Source organism: Pectinophora gossypiella, chromosome 19 (genome assembly GCF_024362695.1).
Source record: "Pectinophora gossypiella chromosome 19, ilPecGoss1.1, whole genome shotgun sequence".
Taxonomy (NCBI): domain Eukaryota; kingdom Metazoa; phylum Arthropoda; class Insecta; order Lepidoptera; family Gelechiidae; genus Pectinophora; species Pectinophora gossypiella.
This window is the reverse complement of record NC_065422.1, coordinates 9,391,575-9,415,527: the sequence shown is the minus strand read 5'-3', so window position 1 is coordinate 9,415,527 and position 23,953 is coordinate 9,391,575. Positions and strand designations below refer to the sequence as shown.

General features: G+C 37.4%; 1 protein-coding gene across 4 annotated transcripts in view; it reads right to left on the bottom strand.

Moving 5' to 3' along the window:
• Positions 1-23,953, bottom strand: part of LOC126375680 (synaptotagmin-10-like) — a 157,172-nt gene that overhangs the window by 105,980 nt on the left and 27,239 nt on the right. Inside the window, exon 1 of one of the 4 annotated variants that reach the window (XM_050022761.1) lies at positions 12,598-12,734. The exons of 2 other annotated variants lie outside the window; for them this stretch is intronic. The gene's annotated coding sequence lies outside the window, so the exon portion shown is untranslated. Of the gene's footprint in view, positions 1-12,597; positions 12,735-23,953 lie in introns of those variants that run through there. One more of the 4 variants, XM_050022762.1, reaches the window with a different exon arrangement.

The following is a 23,953-nucleotide window of genomic DNA, read 5'->3' as shown; positions in this document are numbered from 1 at the left end:
GAGCAGCGTGGTGGAGTATGCTCCATACCCCCTCCGGTTGATTGGGGGGGGCTGTGCCCAGCAGTGGGTAACATAAGCTGTTTATGATATGTTAGGTATGTTATAATTTCCATAGATATTTTGATGGTGATTTATACGAGTATGTGGTGTGTCGTAAAGGTGCCATATATTTTACGGCACTCCCAGAGGTCATTAAATTAAACTGAGAATGGCACAATGTGCCATAAACCTGTAACTTTGATAGCACGGCAATTCTATTGTTTTTCAAAACCATATTACATTACAGGGGGGTTACAATGGCCACATCGAAGCAATTCATCGAAAAAAGCAATATTGCTATTAGACATTTTGTTACATCGCTCACTAACTTTTATATGTCAAATAGCAATATTGCTTTCTTAGATGAATTGCTGCGATGTGGCCATTTTAACTCCCCTGTTCTATATTATATTTGAATGGGTTACATACTAACTCACGCCGATTTCCCACTGGGGTAAGCAGAGACTATTGAACTCCATTTGCTTCGATCCTGACACACTTCTCTTGCATCCTCCACATTCATCAATCGTTTCATACACGTACGCCGGTTCAAAGTAGATCGTACTAAACTTTTTCTAAGGACATCTTCAATTTTGCTAACATACGTCCTTCTAGGTCTTCCTCTGCCAGCCCTAGCACTGTTTGTTGGTATATACCGCACATTCTTTGATTGTATAAAAAACCGGATCTGTCAAATATTTAGGTTAGGTTAGGTGGAACCTTAAAATTATTTGTTTATGTACTTATGTATGTAAAAAAATGCCTCAATATGTAATCAACGACACTACGCTGTACGCTGGTATTGTTATTATTAGATCATTTCTTGCTTAAGTTCCATATTTTATTAATAATTATGTATTTGTAAGTTAGATAGACGACACTACTACTTTTGACAACTTTAAAGTTTTTTTTTTTTTCAACCGCGACACAACTGAGTAAAAGCAAAAGCGCTTTGCAAAGTAAAACCGATTTGTCCCGTCAATTTAGAGCTACAAGTTATTCAATTTAGTTTGTTACGCTAAAGCCGGGCTTCAGTAAAAATACAAGATTTACGGTACGGTAAAACCGGTACAGTTTACCGGTAGGCACCTAACCAAGCGGCATAGATGCTCACTGATGTGAACGTGAGCTATGGGTTGGCAGATTACTACCCGTCAGTTAGCAAATACATTTTTTTATTTATTTTGTCAAGGGTAATCGATTTACTGCATCGTTCCTTTTCACTCTAAAATGCTAGAGTTATTTATGCATTACTAAAGCATGCTCAATAGAGATGTGCCACCTAGTCACCGACTATTCGGCCCATATCACAGTCGGTAACTATTCAGCGAGAAAAATGGCTGACTGTTATATAAAGCTAAGATATATGTTTTATTCTATATTATTATTTTTATTCTTGTATGTAGTGCAAAACATATAAGTAGGTAAGTATCTAAGATAATTATATATTTTATATAATTATTTACTTGTTGAATTAATAGGTTATAACACCGCATTAGGATTTGTAAAAGTTTTCTTTTACTTTTATTCGGAAGCTTTTAAAGGAACGCGCAGACTGTGTCTCCCACTTATTCGATAGGTGGAACACGGTAAGGATGAGTTTTTTTTTATATAAAGTGTCCTGGGGTGTGGTATTAATAGTAATTCACATTAAAAGTCTTAACCTTGATCCCCCTAGCATTATCCCGCTTTTCACAGGGTCCGCCTACCTAACCTCTTTAGGACCTGTCAAATCTTTATTTGACAGGTCCGGTTTATTACAGAAGCGACTGCCTGACTAACCTTCCAACCTGTACGGTTTATATCGCACATCGTTACAAAGGGAAGCCAGCCTAGTACAGTGGCTAGCCCAGTACAGGTTAGGTCACATACCTCCGAAAATGCATTTCTCGGTAATGTGCTCACGATGTTTTCCTTCAACGTTGAGCACGTAATAATCATTTACGATTCAAATATGAAATCGAAAACATATTCTATAATCATTGGTTTATTCCTGTGCTGGATTCGAACCAGCGACCTCAAAGTGAGAGGCAAGCGTTGTACCAACTGGGTTACCACAGCTCTTAAAAAAGTCTTAACCTTGATATTCACTCATAACTGACAAAACAACCGTGGTATACAAAATAGCGACACGCTCATATTTTACGAGTCATTTAGCTGAAACCGTCATATAATGTACAAATTACACAATTGTGGTGTCCATTTTACTGTGATGACCCAATTGCGCCGAGATTTTAAGGCTTCTTAGCTAAATAGGACAAGGTTTTTATATGAAAAGAGATCTTTTCATAAAAAGTAATTATGTTTCTTAACAAATGCCACCATAAAAACCCATATTATTATTCCCCGTTGTGATAGGAGGATAATAGTTGTCAAAAGATAAATCATACATAATGTTATAAGCTAACGACTGTATTTTCAATTTAGTATCCCATCAAAAACATAAATGTGAAATGAGAGCCAAGTTCAATATTATGGTATACCTATGCCTTGGTTGTTGACTTCAACGACAAAAGAAGTGAGATCTAAATGGGTGCCAAGTTCAATGGTCAGTCCTAAAATTTACTTATAACAACATAAAATATAATTTCTTCTCACTTTAATTATTTATTAAATAAAAATACATAAACAAGTACATTCCATCCAACTACAATTGTAACAACACACATATTATTAAAAACAAAACATAAAAAAGGGATAAAAAGCTATAAATAAAAAATGTCCTCCAGCTGACCACATCGAGGCAAATTCCCCAGAATACTGGCCACGTTGCCCCTCTGCACCGCCAAACTGACCCTTTGGGCAAAATAACTGCCTGCTCTAGGGGTATTTCTTCTTATAAGTCAAGATAATACATTGTCACCTAAGGTCCGACTTGGCTAGTTATTATATACGTACTTATGTGAAATAGTTTTTGAATTATGAGGGGGTCAAAAGTGGGTCCAAATGTTTCGTGTAATATTACACACGGTGCTGCTCGCCAGTTCTGTTACTTGAACTTGGCTTGACACGCTCCCGCGTGTCTAGATCTCAGGGTTACTTCCATCAAAAGTACCCACATCACCGAGCTTTCTGTTAGACCACAGTGACAGGTATATTTTGACATTCGCAAGGGAGTCACAATCTAAAGGGTAGTACTTTCTGTTGACCTAAAATAATTAAATTAGGCGAGAAGCAATGTCTTATTAGCGTTATCAAAAAACGTCATCATCATCCCCCTAGCATTATCCCGTTTCTTCACAGGGTCCGCTTACCTACCCTGAAGATTTGACTGGTTACCTTCCAACCCGCGAAGGGAAAACCATCCGAAAACATAAAAAAAAGTTTTTATTGTTGAGATTATGAGCTTACCCACTAGCAGTTGGTGAGCTGGCCTGTGTCAATGAATGAGAACCTATTTCAGGCAAAGATAAAGTATAGTTCTTCCAGTTTACTATTTATTTAGTTCTATGTTTTGTGGGGTTTTTGATTGTTACAAATTATGAAGGAATTTATTGTGTCTTTTTTTGAAAAATAAACATCTATTCTATTCTACATACTTTGTAAGGAATCTTCCCAGTATAAGAACTCGATTCCGACTTTACTTTTGAATGACAATAAGGCAGGTGCAGATGCTACTATGCTTATTTGCATCTGATGGTAACTTGTAGCCGTAAAGCGTATGAAATTACGTCTAGACTCCTCTAATACCTATTCTTAAACCGACTAACTTAAAGTTTTTTATTGTAAATGCTCTGAGGCGCATGAACATTATAATTTTTCTTAAAATAAGTACTTATAAAAAAAACCATAACATTGAACTTTTACAAACATATTATTAGCTATACCTCTACTGTGTATATTTAAATATATTACATTTTTACATTTGTGTTTAAATATATAAAGTTTTTTATTTTGTACTATTTGTGCCTTCCCACTTTTATTGACCTCTCACACCATGCGGGGTTGGCTGGAAGAGATATCTTTTAGAGACAAGTCTACCTTTTGTACCCATTTTTGCTTTTTTTGTCATTAATTTAGAATTTTTTTATTGTGTACAATAAGGAGTTGAATTAAATTAATTAGCATGGCTTTACATTGGCAGTGCGAGTGAAGTGATGGATGAAGCAAGTAGGTGTAAGTATTTTTTTTTTATATTGTGATTATTTTTGTATATTGACGTAATTGTTGAAGACCTCGAGGTCGAATCAAAAACCACAGCTCGAATCAAGCTCTGTCCGAATGTGCCCCTGAACTGCCAGAGATATTATTTGCATCATCATCATCATCATCATCATCAGCCGTATGACGCCCACTGCTGGGCATAGGCCTCCCCCAAGGATCTCCACGACGATCGGTCGGATTATTTGCATATTACGTTCAATCGTAAAGTCATTCAATCAGACTGGTAAAGGCGTTCAATCGTACTCGTAAGCGCGTTCAATCGCGCATCAAGCCGCGTTCAACCGGACAACGGCCAGTTAGCAGTAAAACCCTCATTTAATTAAATTGATCCGAAAAACATTACCGCTTCAAAAATACTTGGATTTTACGAGTGTTTCTTTTTTACACATTCGTGTTTTAAGTTGAAAATGTGAGCTTAGCCCCGGTTTGCTTTTCTAACGGATTTTAGATTTGAACTCTTTAGTCTTTGGAATATTGTACGGTCACGTATTATATAGTTTAGAACCATGTCGCCATAACTTATTTGACCAACTGAATTCGAAGACTTACAAAATGACAAATAAATCAATATCATAGAGTTCTAAACTGTAGAATTGTGTAGTTGTGGTTTATTTTGCAATCCAGGGAATCTTATGTTGGCTGGCGAGCTTCACCTACTACTACAATTTCTCAAGTTTTCAAATATTCAAATTATAAACTGGATGCTGACAAAAATTGGAATGTTTTTTATAATTTTCTTTCCCCAGCCTCCGAGGCTGGACGCCGCAACGCAAGTGCATGGACCCCGCAACGCAAGTGCCTGGACCCCGCAACGCTACTGCCTCGACCCCGCAACGCTAATGCCTCGGCCCCGCAACGCTAATGCCTCGACCCCGCAACACGAGTTACTAATAAGCGCACTTCCATTTATTCCTTAATTAAACTCAAATTAAATGCTATGGAAATACTGTCCTGTGACGTCATCTATAGAAGCGGTCAAACTTCGTACTAATTGTTACTTAATTCAAAGATAAAAATCGAAAATAAGTCGAAAAGTAAAATGAGATATACTGGTTTCTATTTTGAAATTAAAATATCCTATTCCAAATACTCTTTGCCATGGATACAAAGATGATAAACAAGTAAACAAGCTAAGAGAAAAAATAGTAACTATTATTAGTTAGTACCTATGTACTAAGAACAGCTCGTTAATTCGCAAACAAAGTTCATGAAATAAGTGGCGGGCGTTCAAAGTGTTACAGGGATAGGCTTTTAAGACGCAATAAGGTTATGACGCCTAATGAATGCTGATTATAAGAAGGGATGTAATAGGATTATTAATTAAGACATATTTTTAACACAAACTAAGGACTTTTTTACCTCATTTTCTTTCTTAATTTCTTTTTTAATTCTTGCTAAAACCTTACCTGCTTCAAAAATTAATACGATTTTGTTTAAAAATAACAGGGGTCTTAGCTTAAGTTGCAAACAATTACGAAAAACAACAGTATCAAATCAAATTATGTATAAAGGATTGAATAAGGTAACATGTGAATCCTTAACATTTCAATGTTCGACAATTTACTAAAGCTCTGTTCCATTTCATCGTCGGACAAAATCTTAACAAAAATATACAAGAAATTGTGTGACAAAGTATCTATAACAGCATAAAATGTCCATTATATCTAAGGTTGTGAAGCCCTAAATCATTATAAATAAGCAGCGGGCTGGAACGCGTTTATCAACGTCGTTTCCGTTCGAGAGGTATTGTCCAAAACCGACGAATTGACAAGGTCTGCACAGGGTTGTAATATAAAAGATATTGTACCCTCAAATAGCCCTTGTAGATCAGAAATGTTTGCGCGTGATAGACAATTTCATTGTTGCAACGACATAGTTCAATGTCGAAATAACTGTTTTGAAAAATACTTTTGTTTTTTATAAAAGGACGCCACACACAAAAACAAGACAAATAAAATTTCATATTATATCTTTCTTTTATTTACCAAATTGGAGATGTGCTTAGAAAAGGTTTAGTACAATCTATTTTGAACCGGCGTGTAGGAAACAATTGATGAATGTGGAGGAAGAGAGAGAGTGCAGGATCGAAGAAAATGGAATTCCATAGTTTCTGCTTACCCCGGAGGAAAATATGCGTGAGTTTATGTACGAGTATGCCTAGTTATTATTTTGCCCAGAGAGTTAGTTTGGTGATGCAACGTGCAATACCCAAAGGTAATTTCTTCGTTCTAATTCAATAAGCCCAAAATTCTTCTATTACTAACAGAAATTAATATTTAATTAGTTGTTTTTACTCTCTGAAGTCTCAATTAAGCTACAGTCATCTTACTGATATCACACATCTGTGGCTTACGAGTAACTTGATCGTATCCAATAAAAAAAAACCATTAAGGTGCAAACTCTTCAAAATATAAAAATACAGGTAGCAAATATACACATGACATAAAATTCGGTGTCAGAAAATATGTATATAAGACAATTACCGATGTCTTTTGATATTATAAAAGGAAAAAGGGCAAAAATATATGGGATATAATCCCTTATCCAAACATTTGATGTTGGTATATTTCGCTGTCGTATCGTTCTGATTAACGTGGAAAATTCTGTTCTGCATACACACACATAAAATGGTACGTATAACCTAATGAGGAAAACTTGTGGCAATTTTTAATATGAACTAAGGTGGTTATTGCTTTTTTTTTGACTTGACTTATAGTAGATTTACCGCAAATGGCATTAACTACTTGGCCGGACAAATGAGGAGCGTTGAAGGCTCTCACCCGGTACAACTTTTAAGACAACAGGCCTGAGGGTGCCCAGTTGAGCGCGAACCTCAGGGCGTTGTCTGAGAGGAAAAATATTTGAAAGAATTAATCGACCATAAAGGGTCGATAGCGATAAGCGCTGATTGAGGGAAATCGTTGACCACGCCGGCGGGGTCGGTACCTAACCTCCTAAGATGAGGTGAGGTGAGCTGCGACGGTAATTCTCCGCCCCGCACCATTCGTATCGGGTGTCGAGCTAGATTTACCTCACCCCCTCTGGGTCCTACTTTAGTCTAAATTGCTGTAAGCCTCTAAGGAGGAAGGGAGAAAGCGCGCTAGCTTTATCTCGCACACACTTACGCATTTGACAGCACACGGTAATGTAATAGAATCCAGAATTATAATCCGCTAAACATTTATTCACTCCACTAGGTATCCAATTAATACATACTATAAAAAATCTACTGTCCACTGTCACTCTGCGTACGATCCTTTTTAACGCTAGCTTACTACCTACTGCCGCACGTTACCCCGGCCTTCCATGCAACCCTCGGATCCCCACTTCTTTCTTACCCTACCGAGTACTACTTTTACGTAGTACGCTGTGTTGCCATTTAATATCTTAAATTACTTATAATAAAATATGAAATCAGACATACTAAAACTTAAAATAGTTACAGTAAGAATTAAAATTGTGTATGGAGTCCATGGTTGTGTATCTATTATTCGAGCCCTACATTCCAACAGGCGATAAAAGGATTAGAAGAAGAGAGGAGATGGAGTCCAGGGTTTGCTCGTGATAAGCCTATCGCCCAATCAATAATGCGTTTTGTTTGAAACGTTAGAGCGCGGACCTCAATTCAGGGCGTTGTGTGAGAAAGTTATAACCCTCTGCTCACCCCAATAACAACCGAGAATCTAGTTAATTACGGTGTATATTAAATATTCACTAACACATAACTGGTAAAACCTTGTAGATAGATAAAATACTTTATTGAGCACAATGAACACAAGATATTACAGAAATAAGGACAAGAAACAGATACAAAAAGACACAATAGCGACGTTATTGCTCGTGCAGCAATTTCTTCCAGGCAACCTTTGGAGTTAAAATTTTTTGGAATATAATAAAAGTAGCGTGTTAGTGCATTCTAACATTATAAACAATTAAATGAACTACCTAAATGAAATACGTACATTAAACTATCTATAATATGTGGGATCGTCGGGCGAGAATTAAACACGATAGCACCTTTAACACTTTTTTTATTAACCTTCTCCTAACAAACACGCAGACATCACACTTTTTTAATTTAAAATATTCTTAACGCAGATCAAAAACACCCTTCCACCTCGACTCTCACCCAACGTCTCCTTCTTTTTTCAAAATCCCTCATCTCAATCCGTTCACACCGTTCATTGCACTCCGTTCATTTCAAGGCACTTTCTTTATTCGTCTTCGTTCAGAAATCAACATTCAGCCTCTTACTTATCCCACATACATAATTATATGAATGTATATGAAAATAATTATAAAATAACCACCAATAAAAATAATAATTACCTGTACTATCTGATTTCTTTGTGTGTTTCTTTCTGTGTTCTATTGTGTACAAATAAATAATAAAATAAATAAAATATAAATATTGGCGTACCTATAATAATATTATATTATAAATATAATTAAATAATTACACGTACTTACATATAATATTACTATGGAACACTCAAGCAAATATGGCAACCTTAATATGCGTAATATATTATATACAAACTTTATGTAAACTAACTTTGCCAAATTTCAAGTTAAATTATATTAATACGTTATGTTTGAATATCGGAACATACCTACGGATGGAAATCTGTTCTCTGGTACGAGTACACAGCTACTAATTTCTCGTCTGGTAAGCAACAACTTCGTTAGTTTAGTAGGGTTTTTAGGCGAATAACTACACCAGACACATCATACAAACAACCTCGTTTTACACAGACACTACACATTGACAATATCATACACGCGCATCTGTGTGTGTGACGTCTGTCGCCATACGATTCAAGTCTAAACTATGTTCGAGGGGGGGGTGAGGTAAATCTAGCTCAGACGCTGGTGGGGAGCGGAGAGTTGCCGTTCTATACGTAATATTATTCCTTATTCTATGACTATGTAAGCACCTTTTTTGCTAACAAAACCTTGCAATAAACGGGCTGGTTTAAATTCACTTCAAAAGTTATCTCAATTTTTACCCGGGTTTAACTTAATTGAAATAAGTAAACCAAAGATTTCTTTTTAACGGCCTCCGTGGCCCAGTGGTTTGAGCGTTGAGCTCACGATCCGGAGGTCCCGGGAACAAATCTCGGTGGGGACATATAAAAATCACTTTGTGATCCCTAGTTTGGTTAGGACATTACAGGCTGATCACCTGATTGTCCGAAAGTAAGATGATCCGTCTATCGGAAGGCACGTTAAGCCGTTGGTCCCGGTTACTTACTTACTGATGTAAGTTAGTAGTCGTTACATGAGCCATGTCTTTTGGGGCCTTTGGCGGCTCAATAGTAACCTTGACACCAGGATCGATGGGGTAGGTAACAACCCACACAATAGAAGAAGAACCAAAGCTTTGTTGAAGAAAATCATATCAAAATGTGTTTTCTTTTTTTTTTTCAAATACGCGCTTATGTGTTTTCATTATAAAGCGACAATATTAAGTATTATTAGAAATTACTGTGGTAAATAGCGCGAATGATAAAAATTAAAACGTATGTTCTTTCTTTTTTTCTTTCAATAAGGTTTTTTTTTATTTTATTAAGAAAAGAAAGAATATAATTATATACAGAATGTTAAAAAAATCGTTTCCCTCATACTACTTATTTACCGGCGTAATTTCTTATAAGCCTACGTAACGTAACGTTATGTTTATGGGAACGTGAGAAAAATACAATATGGCCGCCTACACTTGGTTCACATACGGCTTCATGCGAAATCACCAGCGACACATTATCCAATACATTGAGTTAATTCCATTTCATTTTCCTCAAACAAGATCTTTGTTTTTTTTTTCTTTTGTAAATTGAGATTGATATCTATTTAGGCAATTATTGTTATTTGGCATATTTTTTTACATAAGCAGCTGGACGGTTTCGATACTTTTTGCGCGAACAGGCCAGTGACCTCTGGCCACATTTTCAAGCAATTGATACGCTTTTTCATGTGTACATGTTGTTAAATGTGGTCCAAAGAGAGAGATGTATGGGGGTGGAGTGAAGACGTAGTGTGTGGCAATGAACCGATATTATATTATATAATTATATTGAGGCGAATACACTACACTGCCTGTTTTTCTTTTCTTATGCTCTGGCCTTTTTATCGGCCTAAAGATTAGGTAATAAAGCTCTTTTTACATTAGCTTTGCGCCTTTTTACTGCCGGGAACGTTCCCAAAAAGGGAACACCACAGGTTACAAATGTAACGGTAAGTAGCGACATCCACCGGTGTCCGGAAACCGCACACCACCACACTTAACCCTTTCTTTGCTGCAACGTCTTACGATAAGCCGTCGGTGCTTCGTTTGCACGAAACCTAACCACTACTTGCTAACAAGCATATTTTATGATAGCTTCGCATAAACCAAGTAAATTAGTTTTAAAAATCAATCTAACTTTAAGCGGGGCCTGATTTACTTCAGGACGCGCGACACAAAACCGTAACGTAACTAAACTGCCAAAAGTTTTGAAAGTTTTGACGTGTGTGGTTATTCACACTTCCACAGAATATAAAGTGTCTCTTCTCTCTAGGATGAAAAGAAAAGTTAAGAATGCCCCTCAACATAGAGAATTTGTTATCAAGGGATTTAGATGATATATAAAAAACACTCTTATTATCTAAATTTTCGTTTAGTTTGTCAGTTCCAAAACTAGCCTTTGTCTCTTTCACTCATCGCTGGTAAAAAACACAACGATTTTTAACACGTTGGCAGTCCAGTGAATCATATACGGGTCATGACGGACTAGCTCCATACGTCCGTGACCCATACATGGGTCTCTAAGAGATGACCAGGTACGCACTAAGGGCGGGTCTCAAGTAACTTAGCAAAGGTTTGTATTACAGTATGTTTGATGAATGCTACTGTCCACCTGTTTGAAGGTTGAAGTGACTGAAGGTTTAGTAAAAAAATATCTTTTAATATCAGCTTTACTTTTTCAATTAACTAAATAGACATCAGCTGACAAGAATTAAAGTAATATGCGGGACTTACGAGGACGTCAAACCATTTTGTATGGGGACTGTCAACGTGTTAAAACGGTCAAACTAAATTAAAATTAAGTTTTTTTCGCGAGATTCAACACCTTAGGGCCTTCAAATTAGTCGCTACTCGCGTTGTAGCAACGCGTGACACCCACGCGACCATCCCGCGTTTTTATAAATCCATACAAAGTATGAAACACGTGTAAGTGTGTGCGTGTATAAGTTTAGTGTATATAATACAAATTTATAAGTGTATAATAATTTCCACAGTACTTAAATGTTGACCATCTATATGACAATTGTTATACAAATCTGTTAAGTAGGTACTTACCCGTTAAAAGGCAGATAGACAGAGTTTCTTTCGCATTTAAAATAGTATGTAAAATATAATAATTGTGTAGCTCAGTCACGCGTGGTTTTAATTCATCATGCGACGGATGTAACTCTGATTAACCCAATTCGAAATGTAGTTGACATAATATGTTTGTTGTTAACTAGTTAACTATGTACTTAGTGTAATAAGAAATAAGCTCACCTTTCGTTATATGTTTTCATCGTTTCGTTTTTCCTTGTATGTGAACAATAAAGAATACCCACAAGCTAAATTAGTAGTAAGTGCTTACCTAGTTAGAGCGAATTGTAATTCTGTTAATGTAAGTGTAACAATACTGGATTGCAACATTTAGCAAATTAAAAGAAAACAGTACGCAGTTGTGTGCGTTTGTTTTGATCACGGAATAAAATAAAGAGGTTGGTAGGGCCAAGTGAGCGCAAAACGCGCGCCATACAAGTATGAGCAAATAGTTCATACTACAACTTTGCACTCCACTCGTCCGCAAACTTTACGACGCACAGAGAACCGCGAAGGTTGTCTTATGCATTATAAACTACAGAGCAAAAACTCAAATATCGACGATCATGCCAGAAGATCCCTCCTTATAACAGGAAAGCTAAAAACCTTAGTGTGGTCGGCTATTTATCAAAATAATACGTTTTATATACTATGTAACGACAAGTAAAGATACCATTGCAGCCTATCACACAAAATACACATTGCCGGTAAAGTGGCTATGGAATTTGAGAAGCAGTAGAGCTATCGTAGTTGTCTGTTTGCAGGAGTAGTAGAAGAGAGTGGGGTTGAACCGGCGACGGCGGTTTTCATACAAAATGCGCGTCGCGTTCCGTGGTTTTAATATAGCAAAGCGTCTTTCTCCTTTAAATGATAAAACCTTAAACAATCATCGTAAGAAAAAAATAAATAGGTATTTTTCTTACACGTAAATCCTTGGAATTAATCTCAAAAATACAGATCTATAGTGTAATCTAAAATTAGTAAATAAGTAAATCAATTGTGAAAAATAAAACAGTTTCTTATCAAAAACTCACCATAAAAGACCCTGTACAATTAAAACAACACAACACCACTCCAACTTGAATCTTATCTTAAAGACCTGTTGCTTCAAATCAACAAGTTTAAGAACACAAAACGGTTGGAATACAATCGGTCAGAAACACAACCGACCAATGTTATAAAATTACTGAGCTGTTTTTTGTTACAACAATTCAAATGCTCTGTGAATACTTACGGATTAAGTGTTCCGTGGCTAAAGTGCTTTATTATTATGGTGCGAATGATATGTTACCACTACCAGTATGTTTTTTTAGAATGAAATGAAGGCAGTGAAACAAAAATTTCAAAACCGCGTGAATGTATTTGTTTATTTTCAGAACATAATTATTACGACATTATATACGTTATGTTTTATGTTTTCAAAATCTCATCGTAGGCCAAGTTCAGCGCCATCTATGGGGCACCTGGTAGAATATATAAATTCCTTCCGGGGGGGTTTAAATGGCCACATCGAATTTTTAACCCCCCTGCTATATCTTTACTTGAACTACATTTTTGAGAAATTCTTGACACTTGTTTGCATTGCGCACTTAGTTTTATATGCGCAAATTGCTTTTTTAGATGAATTGCTTCGATGTGGCCTTTTTAAGCCCCCAGAGCCCTATCTCACTAGGACACCGTGGGGGCGCGAAATCGTATACAATCGTACAAAGGGAACCTCACCAGCAGGCCTAGCACGCTAAGTAAGCGCGACGCGACGCGAAGCGAGGTAAAATAAGGTTCTTGGTACACGCGACTACCGGAACATCCGCGACTATTTTAAAGATGTCGCACTCCAAAGGAAATATCTTATTATTGTATATTGCTTATAGAAGAGCCAAGAAAAAGATATACCTATTTTTATAACAGATAAGAAAATTTATAGTTTTTAACATAATTTATGTAACACTTATTATATTCAAGTCGAGAGCAAGTCGATGCGTGAACGAGGAACCTTAACTCGTCTGTCAAATTTGACAACTCGCGTTTTGACATTTACTCGCTCTACTAACGCCGATAGCGTGCTAGGCCTGCTGGTTTCGCAACCAATTGAAAACGCACTGAAAGTTGGGAACTAAGTTGGTAACTTTGTAGATAGATAGATTTCCTTACTTACTAACTAAATAAGTAATGTATTCATTTTTGAACGTATATTTCGTTTTTGTAATTTTCTTACGGAATCCTAGAAAGTATGTTGTGAGTGATTATATTAAAAACATATTATGAACGATAAAAAATCCAGCTGTTATCAACATCCTGTGTGTAGTCGACTGTTTGAAAGAGACCAATAAGTATAGATTATTATGTACCTATAGCACACACTGGACACTCCATACAAAAATTTCGTCCTTACCGTGTGCCGCCTACAGCGTAAGTGGGAGCGAGACATAGTCAGCGCGCTATCTCCCTTAGTCTTTAGCGGCTTACGGTCATTTAAGATTAAAGTAAGACCCCAGAGGGGGTGACGAAGTGGTGCGGGCGGAGAGTTATCGTTCTATACGTAACGTAGTATTATTCTTCATTATACCTACAATTATACAAAGTTTTCAAATGTGTTGTTTTTCTAGTCTAACATCCAAGATAGTAGGTGGAACATAGAACAGAAACAGGTATGGCCAGCCAAGTAGTCAGAAAATAAACAAATTAAAAAAATAGATATACAGGCTGTTAGTGATATCGTAGTAAGTAGTCGTTATATGAAACATACTAGAGGCCTTTGGCGGCTCAATAATAACCCTGAGACCAGGGTTGATGAACTTGGTAATTCACCTCACAACCCACATGATAGAAGAAGAAGAGTGACATCCTAATGAAAACTTTAAGGATCATCCCTCAGACCATGTTTCTGAGTTGATATCAAGTGGAATTTTCCGTCGCAAAGTTTTAGTATTCATAAAATTATTTTCAATTCTATGCTTTAGCGATGGAAAACTCTACTTGACGAATCATGGTCTGAAACATCCCCTCAATATTTGTTACCCTGTTACTAACACCCATATGTACATCATAGGATAAGAGGATTTTCCATGAAAATTTTAGTGTTAAGAAAATTCATGAAAATTTTAGTGTTAATTTTTAATTTTTTTCAATTCCATACTTTTGCGACAGAAAATTCTACTTGGTATCAACATATAATCATGGTCGGAACCATCCTTTAAAGTTTTCGTTACGATGTCCCTAACATCCTGTATACATATTATAATAAAACAATGTATCTACGGCTCCGAGAACTGAGTGCTATTTGATACTTCAAATAAAGATTTTTAATTAAGTAATTTCCTTTTCAGAAGTAAACAAAAATAGATAAAAGCATACGCATTTGGATATAAAAACAGAGTGCTTAAGCAATTTATTTAAGTACAAAATACGAAATACAAGGTCTATAAATAAAATAAAGATGTACATTTCAATGTCGTATCAGAAATAGCTTGCGCGCGCACACTCGTGTATCCCGGTTGATCATGACCCAAATTTGGGTCACCCGGGAACCAAACTTGACCCGGACATAGGTAACTCTTTTCTCATTGGGGAAGGGCAACCGGTTACAAAGGTAAAGGTAAATTTAACCTTCAGAGTACCTCGGGAAACTTATCACGTTTAGTATTTGTTCTTCGGGAAAAATTATTAAAAAGATAATTTAAAAAGAAAAAGTACATACTGGTCACGGTCACATCCTTCCAGTTTTTTTTTATATAGTGTTTATTTAATTTTATTTATTCAGTAAACCAACAGATTTATAATAAACAGTTTACATTATAGTTACATTACATTGTTCATAAGCCAATTGCAGGTTTACCAAAATTAATAAGGAAGTATAAATATTACGCGAAGGCCTTGAGATTGAGATTAACGTTTCATAAGTGAAGAAGTGAAAGCTCAGAGAGGAAGCTTTTGCTCAGCAGTGGGACAATCCAGGCTCAAAAAATAAATAATATGGTGCAGCATTAAAAGTGAAGTGTGTGAGTCTATGTGCATGCATATGTATCGGTGAATTTAATTGTTTACATGCAAATATATTTTTTTAAATATTTAAACGCGGGATGGTTCAGACCATGATTCTGAGTTAATATCAAGTGGAATTTCCTGTCGGAAAATGCATTAATTTTTTTGTTTCTTTTTAAATATTTTCTGTTCCATACTTTTGCAACGGAAAATTCCACTTGATATCAACTCAGAATCATGGTCTGAATCATCCCTTAATTTTTTCGTTTCGATGTCACTAACACCCTGTATGTATGATATTATGTTGTTTAGTTTTTTGTTTGAAGAAAATATGTCGAGTCCTAAATAGTACATGTTGTAAGTCGTTCTTACAATATAAATACGATACAGTATAAAGACCATGACCATAACTGCATGAGACCTGTCCTCCCCTTCCTATAGATACCTTATACGTAGCAGCAAAGCTCAAGGTTTCCGAATAATGGTGTAGAAGCAATTAGTTTGCGCCTCAGCAAACATCCATGAGGCGCTGAAACAACGCGGTAATCCCAACAGCATCCTGAATGCATTATTATATTGGACACACAGAGCTCCATAAGTTCCCTGCGAAAAACTGATGCACACTTTTAGTAGCAACAAACTCACGACCTCTGAAAGTTTCTTAACATATTCGATTATAATCAGACGTCTAATATAAAAGTCAAATAATTTTCACAAAATAGTAAATTAATTTTGACACCCACTTCAAAATTCACACAGGTCGAAACGTAATTTAAAGATTAACAAAATTCTTATAACGTAAAGTCGAATATAGTTTTAATAGTATTTAAGTTCATAATAAGTTCAAATATACAATTACTGTCGCTTTATCGTGCATAATAATGGTTCCACCAGAATTGTTGAGCACTTTCAAAATTTCTTCCAAATAATATTCTATGAACAGATCAACGGACTCTGTATTTGCAAATTATTAAAATTAGGTATCTATCAGTGAAATTAAATAACGATAAAAGATTTACAAGGGTCGTTTTCTATAGAAAGCCATCTTTATCCTCGAACGAAGATTTGCATTATAAAGATCCTTGGAGTTTTCAAAGAAAGAAAGATCTCGAGCGATCTCTAAGCATTTTGCGACGAGTTTTCTTGTAATAAATTATACGGAAAGAAAATTATTTACTCTCTTAAGTGCAAAGTTTTGCGAGGGTATTATGAATTATGTAAACTTAATAAAACAGTTTGTTAGAGAACTTACACCCTTACTTGGTAGTTAGGTCCCAGTCGACTTTTACAACATGCTCGGGATTCAAAGGAACGTTTCTTTTTTTTTCTATTAGTCACAGTGTTTTTGCTTTTGTATTTATGACGTGACTTATTATAGATTTGTCTCATATAGCATTAGGTAACTACTTAGCCGGACGAATGGCTCTCACCAGGTACGGTCACGAGTACACACTTTGAAACCATGTCACATTAAGTTTTTTAAGAAATTAAACCGTAAGTCTTATTAAATGTCAAATATGATAGTGCGACAGGGTTCTAAAGTGGATACATGATATTGCTTGCAGTTGGACGCAAGCCTAGGCACAGGGCATCATCTGAGAGGATTCGGTTCGAACCTCGTACTGGACTTGTACCAATGAGTTATTTAATTATCTTAAGTGCAGTTTTCACTAACACAGTTGGCTCCATTATAGACGGCGATACGGTTAACCACCTATCACGTTGGTCTAATAGAAAGCTCGGTAAAGAGTGGATACTTTGTTCATCTTGCGATAGATGTACCTCTAACTAGCCCAATTGGGTATACGTCATAAACTTACGTTTTGTGTATTAACTACTTGGCCGGACAAATGGGGAGCGCTGAAGGCTCTCACCCAGTACAACGTTTAAGACAACAGGCCTGAAGGTGCCCTGTTGGGCGCGGACCTCGGCTCGGGGCGTCGTCTGAGAGGAAGAATATTTGAAAGGATTAATCGACCCTAGTGGGTCGATAGCGATAAGCGCTGAATGAGGGAAATCGTCGACCACGCCGGCGGGGTCGGTATCGGGGTTCTGAAGTGTTTAGTGTCGCGAGCTGATTGGCCGCCTCTATGGCAAGAGTAATCAGGTCGTCGGGATCGTATATTACGTCCTTCGGACGCCGATACTTTTCAGTACCGTCCCTAAGCGGGATGTATTCGGAAGCCGCAACTACCAGGGGAGTTCTATACAAAGTATCACTCCTTATTGTATGGTTATAGTTACAGAATCCTTTCTGTTCCACTAAACATGTATGTACTTAAATCCAAAAATAAACAAAAACTGATCGTTTAGTTAGTTAGTTATTCACGAATGGTTTGTGTTCATTCCAGCGGAACTATTTCAAATGTACGCCTGCGATATTTCAAACAAAGTATTTCAAAATTAATACTATGTTAGAAAGTTTCGATATCTCAATAGATATCACGATTACAAAAAAAAATACCAATTGAAAAATAACTCTGGCTGGTAACAGAGCAGAATTGTTGGAGTGAAATATTGTACTAAACTTTTTCTTCCTAGCGTTATTCCGTTTGCACGGGGTTTACCTGTTGGTTTAACAGATCCGGTTTTTTATAGAAACGACTGCCTGTCTGACCTTCCAACCCGCGAAGGGAAATAAACCAGTACAGGTTAGGTCACATATTTTACCTCCGAAACGCATTTCTCGGGAATGTGGGTATTATCACAATGTCTTCCTATTAGATTCGACTAGATTGTTAAAATCTTTAATATAAGTGAGCTACAAACACAGAGCCACAATTCCACCAAAAAACGACTTGTCTTCAGATAAAAACGTGTCATGTTTTTGAAAAATCACTATTTTCTTGGACAAAACTTTGATTTCCTTCAATTAATTTCAATCCAGATAAACCTGGTTTGCATGTTTTACCTGGATTGATACTAGCTGATCCGTTTCAAAGTTTTTTTATCACGTCTTTTTTAGACGTGACTTATTGTAGAAGTGGCATTAACTACTTGGCCGGATGAATCACGTCCGAATGTGTTTCGAATGCGACTTTTAAAAAAGGCATACGTCGTTTTCACTATAACAATTAAACGTTGGAATAGGTCAATTGAAACATTTTAATTACTTCCAATTTACAATTATTCGTTACACGTGCCGCGAAAATTGCGAAATTATTTTTGAATGTAATAGACCGTTATGGTGGTCATACTAATTAGATCGTGGGTCTTTTCGGTGTGTTTAGGGTGCTTACAGTCGATGGTGTCGATGACGTCATCGACACGGGGCTACGACGTCGTTGACATGCCGCAGCAACGGTTGACCAAACCTATTAGTGAAACATCTTGAATTTGTTCGCGATATGTGTGCCTAGGCCTTCCTTTTCCAACTCTACCCATCCACCCGCATCCACACTCGCATCCTAAATCTATTTTAAAATAATATCTTATAACATACATACATAAACACCCTATATACGTCCCACTGCTGGCCACAGGCCTCCCCTCAATCAACCGGAGGGGGTATGGAGCATAGAGGCCTGTGCCCAGCAGTTGGATGTATATATAAACCTATGTCAGCCTCAATCGATAATTTCTTTATAACTATATCCCATACCACTCTTGTTTGGTTAAAAAAGGAGCAGCGTGGTGAAGTATGCTCCATATCCCCTCCGGTTGATTGAGGGGAGGCCTGTGCCCAGCAGAGGGATGTATATATAAAACCTGAGTTAGGTATCTATAACTTACTTTACGTCTAGGGCTCTGTGCCGAGGTTTTTCTTGCACCTTCTTTTCTCCGGCTATACAGGTCGTGAGAAACTGCAGTAATTTTAAGCGGATGAGACGTTCATTAAAGGTTTATGAGGGACATAATTGTTACAATTTCTCAACCAAGAGTCGATGACCGATGAAATAGATACAACTAAATACACAAACTACGCTTTGAAACTTCAAGACGTCAAAGATTTGGCTACCAAAGTTTAGACGCAGCATGAATGGGTATATTCATTACATTTACATTTTCATTCCAAACTGGATGATACGATCAAAATGAGAGAAAACATTATTTGAGGTCAGTGACCGATAACGACCATGTTTTAGAAGTAATCAATCTTAGACACTTCAGGTGTCTTTAATGGTATTTTATTACCCAGCGGCAGTTTAGGTTAGTTCCTAACTAGTCAAATCAGTTACTCTTTACTAAACGCCAAAACACAAAATTACTATGGAATTTGTATTTGCCATACAACCATAAAGTTGAAGGTGCAATTTATATGAAAAACATACTGTGACGTCATAGAAAAACGTGATAAAATGTCGGACGTTATTCTTGATTAAAATTCATAAATAAGTGAAATGGAAAAAGAAAATGTTTTTCATTACTTTTAGATCTGTATTGAACGGAGTAAACGACCCAATTTGAACAGATAACTAGCTTCGATCGATATTTAGCATTCAATTACTATCTAACGTTCTAACCACTAGACCACGGAGGTTGCTAAGTCCCGACGACCCGATTACTCTAGCCATAGAGGCGGCCAATCAGCTTGCGACACCAAACACTTCAGAACACCGATACCGAACCCACCGGCGTAGTCGACGATTTCCCTCATTCAGCGCTTATCGCTATCGGCCCACTAGGGTCGATTAATTCTTTCAAATATTCTTTCTCTCAGACGACGCCCTGAGCTGAGGTTCGCGCTCGACTAGGCACCCTCAGGCCTGGTACTTGATGATAAAATGACATGGGCAGTCCACATTAAATACATTCGATCCACATTAAATACATCTTCTTTTTAGAAGCGACTGCCTGTCTGAACTTCTAACCTGCGAAGGAAAAACCAGGCCTCCGAAACACATTTCTCGGGAATGTGTTTTTTTCACCGCTGATAAACATTTAAGATCCACGCATGAATTCGAAAGCAAATTCGAAAATCATTGGTTTAGGCCCATGCCGGGATTCGAACTTGCGACCTCACAGTGACAGCCAAGAGTTCTTCCAACTGGGCTACCACGGTTTTATACATACATACATAAACTCACGCCCGTAATCCCTAATGGGGTGGGCAGAGCCACAAGTAATCAAAGACAACTTGCAGCCACTGTTGATACGAAGTCCAAATCACGGTCCTTCGTATCACGGTTTTATAACTTAATAAATTAAAAATAAATCTCAATTATAAACATCTGTTCTTGATACGTGGACCTTGACCACTGCACCTAGTCACAATCGATGCAGCGTCAATGTTCAATTCATTGAGTTGGCATGAATGTGCTGCGCGCATGCGTATTACGTCATCAACCCCCCCTTCATCCAGGTGATCTTGACCCGGAAGTAGGTCAGGAGCGAGTCCCGCGCAGCTCGCAAAACCCCGACCTTCGTCACTTCCTGCCGCCATTTGTAATCGAGAACGTTCCACAGACAAGCTACGGCCAGTGATGTGCCGACAGTAAAAAGGCACAAAACTTATGTAAAAAATAGTTTTATTACCTGAACTTTAGGCAGATAAGATCAGAGTACAAGAAAGAAAAATTTGAAAAAGAATAGCAGGCAGTGTCCTTCCTAATATAGAGTTTTGCGGGAACATTCCAGGGGACGACACATCATAATCTAATAATATTTCGAAAGGCATGTTATAACATTGGTCCCGGTTACTAATTACTTACTGAAATTTGATTTTTGTTTTTATATCACTAACCCGCGCTTAGGGAAACTCACAAGGACAAATAACTCCAAAAAACTGCATCGCACGGGATTTGAACCAAGCAAGCCGGGACAAACGTGTTAACCATTACACCACTGGGTTAACACGCTCGTCCCGGCTTGACAAGGGCAGCGGGTTCAAGTACCGTCCGAGTCAGATTTTTTTTTTTTCGATTTAAATTTTCCCTTTACTGAAACTTACTGAAGTCGTTTGAGGCCATTGACATGGCTTATCGTCAGGCCTCATATATCTTTTTCAGATGATTTGTACAGTCTTAGAGACACATTTTTTCATGACATAAGCCACGCCAGAGGCCTATAGAGGCTCAATAATAACCCTGAGGGTTGCTGAGGTTGGTTATCTACCTCACAACCCACACGATAGAGGAAGATTTCTATCGAAGGATTTCATACGACCATTGCCATAGAGTGGGGGGTAATGCGCTTCATAGAGAAGGAGGTTCATAATATTGCAAGGTTCAAAGTGGTACCATAACAGCGATGGGGTAGGTACTTAGCTAGAGTGCATCATATATTATGAACGTATCATTAACCAGCTTTGCCAGACGTCCCGTTCTTGATGGTTTTTAGTCCAAAGTTAAATATCCCTTTAATATCCGCTATAGCATTATTGGCCCCGATTCCTGCTGACACCTCCTAATTTTATTTTAAGTTATACCTGTCATTTTCTTATCCGCCGAAAAGGAAAGGGACGGATGATTGACAGCTCTTAATTTTAGGAAGAATGGGTAAATGAATGAATAACCCGGGCAAATCAAAAAGGTATCTCGCTGGTATGCAAACCGTTTGAGGTGTGCTGTCTACATGAATCTGTCGGGTTATTGGACAATGTAAAATTTTTAGACGGTTGTTTTAGATTTGTGCTTAAAATTGACGTGTGTTCCATAAATTTTATGCTTGTCGATAACCCGTCCCTTTCCTTTTCGACGGATAAGAAAATGACAGATATAACTTAAAATACAATTAGATGGTGTTTACAGGAATTAGCACCACTCTAGGCGTTAAAATAAATAACCTCTGATTATATAAACGCAATAAGTCACGTCAAATATAAGTAATTATCAAATCGTCGTCTGGGGCCTTAGCCAAGTTACAATTCAATATTACTAACAAAATAATTAAGTTTCCTTTGGAAAACAGCATAATCAAAACAATAATGCATAACTCAAGGAGATTCGCCCAATCCCGTCAATCTCGAATGGGATCTCGACATATTATATTTCGGGATTGATCCCGAAAAAATTGACGAGATCTCGCGAGATCGGGATGCCGCGAGATCGGGATTGCATTAACAAACAATCGCGTAACATTTACGCACTTTTCCTATCACTAACATAACGCTACAGTCTTACCAGTATTTATGAACATATCCTTGGAGAAATCCTTGGAAGTTAATGTTTGCAGCCGTTTCGAAGATACAAAGAAATGAGACAACTTCGCAAACAAGTTGCCCAACAAAAGGCGAATGGCGTTTGAGCAAGAGGGAATACGAATGAGATACTTCCACTCTTTCTTTCTATAGATAATGTTATAATGGTGCTTACAGACTAAAGCGTTAGAATTAAAACACATAATAACGGGTTCTTACCGCGTTTAAATGGGGATATGAGACTCCCGATATTTCGACACTGTTGCAAGTGCCATAATCACGGGATGACTGATGAGATTGGAGTGGAGTAGGTAGATCCATAATTTTCTACGGGCAGACATATCTGTCTACCCTCTTTCTTTCGAAATATCGGGAGTCTCATATCCCCATTTAAACGCGGTAAGAACCCGTTATTATGTGCTTTAATTATGATAATAACCGCGTAAACTTAAAACAATGACTAAAGCGTTTACTAAGGCGTAATGTTTATGGGTTCTCAATTTACTATTTTCTACCAAAACATCTTATGATTCTAGTGAATATCATCAGGATAATCACCGCAGCTTATACCTAGCGTTATCCCAGGTCCGATTTTCACAGGGTCCGCTAAAATAACCTGAAGACCTTATCTTACTTTTCGGGACAACCGAGAGTGATTCAGACTGCAATGTTCAAGCCAAACAAAGACCTATGTCACAAAGTGATTTCGACAATGTCCCCATCGGGAATCGAACCCGGACCTCCAGATTGTGAGTCCAACAATCTAACCACTAAATCTAGTTTAAAAAAAAATGCAAGCAATTTCTCCAGTCTGTGCGTACTGTGAACCAGTGTGTATGAACATCAACATCAAAGAAAGCATTTTGTGCGTTTCTGTAACCCTTTTCATTTCGTCGCGGTAGGTTCGCGTTTAACCCGCAGTGGAGCAATGTGGTGGAAGCGTTTGGGATAGTACTCCGGAAACAGCTTCTTAACATTCGTCTCGAAGCACGGAATCGTCTTATTTTTTCGGATAATCAGGTGATTCAGCCTACAATGTCCTAGCCAAACAAAGGACAGTCTCACAAAGTGATTTCGACGATATCCCCATCGGGAATCGAACCAAAATACAAGCCAGTGTGAATGAACATCCACATCAAATAAAGCACCTTGTACGTTTCTGTAACCCTTTTCTTTTCGTCCAGGAAGGTTCGCGCTTCAAAGCGTCTCGCTTGATGGAAAACAATGATACGACACGAACAAAACAACCCACGTATGTATACATAATTATAATGTACCATCTGCATAGTTCCACTAATAATTGTGTGCTTTAGAGTTCATATAACACAATA